Source organism: Bison bison, unplaced genomic scaffold (genome assembly GCF_000754665.1).
Source record: "Bison bison bison isolate TAMUID 2011002044 unplaced genomic scaffold, Bison_UMD1.0 scf7180017864312, whole genome shotgun sequence".
Classification (NCBI taxonomy): domain Eukaryota; kingdom Metazoa; phylum Chordata; class Mammalia; order Artiodactyla; family Bovidae; genus Bison; species Bison bison.
The window spans coordinates 3,524,053-3,524,873 of NW_011494884.1; positions in this window are offsets into that span (position 1 = coordinate 3,524,053).

Here is an 821-nt window from a genome sequence, read left to right on the forward strand (position 1 = left end):
TGGGGAACACATGTATACCTTTGGCGGATTCATTTCGATATTTGGCAAAACTAATACAATATTGTAAAGTTTAAAAATAAAATTAAAAAGAAAAAAAGATAATGTATATTAATAAAGATAATGTATTAAAAGTAAAGACATGAAAAATTTTTTCTATTCATATATGACGAGATGATTGCTCTCGGAATGTAGGTGGTTAAGATTTAATTTAAACGGTGAATTTACAGGTCAGTGTTCATATCATCCCTGGCAGTTCTGCATCTAGACCTTCCTTGTAAGACACTCAAGCTAATATATATACAGCGAGTCCCCTATATAGGAACCTTCAAGTGGCAAACGTTCAAAGACATGAACATGGGTTCACATGTTCAATCACAGAGACTAGTTCACATGTCTAGTGTACATTGTTGCCTGCATGCATCCTCTACCAGTGGTTGTGCTTTTGTGTCCCTCACTACAGTACTGTATAGAGTACAGTAGGGCTGTATCTTTATTTAAAGTTCAGGATGTCCAGAAGCAAGTGTGAAAGCAATGGTGACGTAGCTGGCACTGCTAAGAAGAGACCCAGGACACAGGAAATGGCAGGGGAATCTTCTTTATCTGAGGAGGCACTGTTAGCTTTTGAGGCACAAGGACCTGAATGTAGAATGGTGCACAAAGGTTGCAGCAGCCATTCAGAATTCAGTCCAGTGCTACTGTGTCATCTATGACGAGAAAAGAAGAGCTACTACCCAGACATTACTGGGTCATTTTTTTCAAGAGGGTGAGAGAGTCAGTTCCTAGGCAGGTTGATAAGAAGTCCGGGGTTCCGGAGGGGGAGG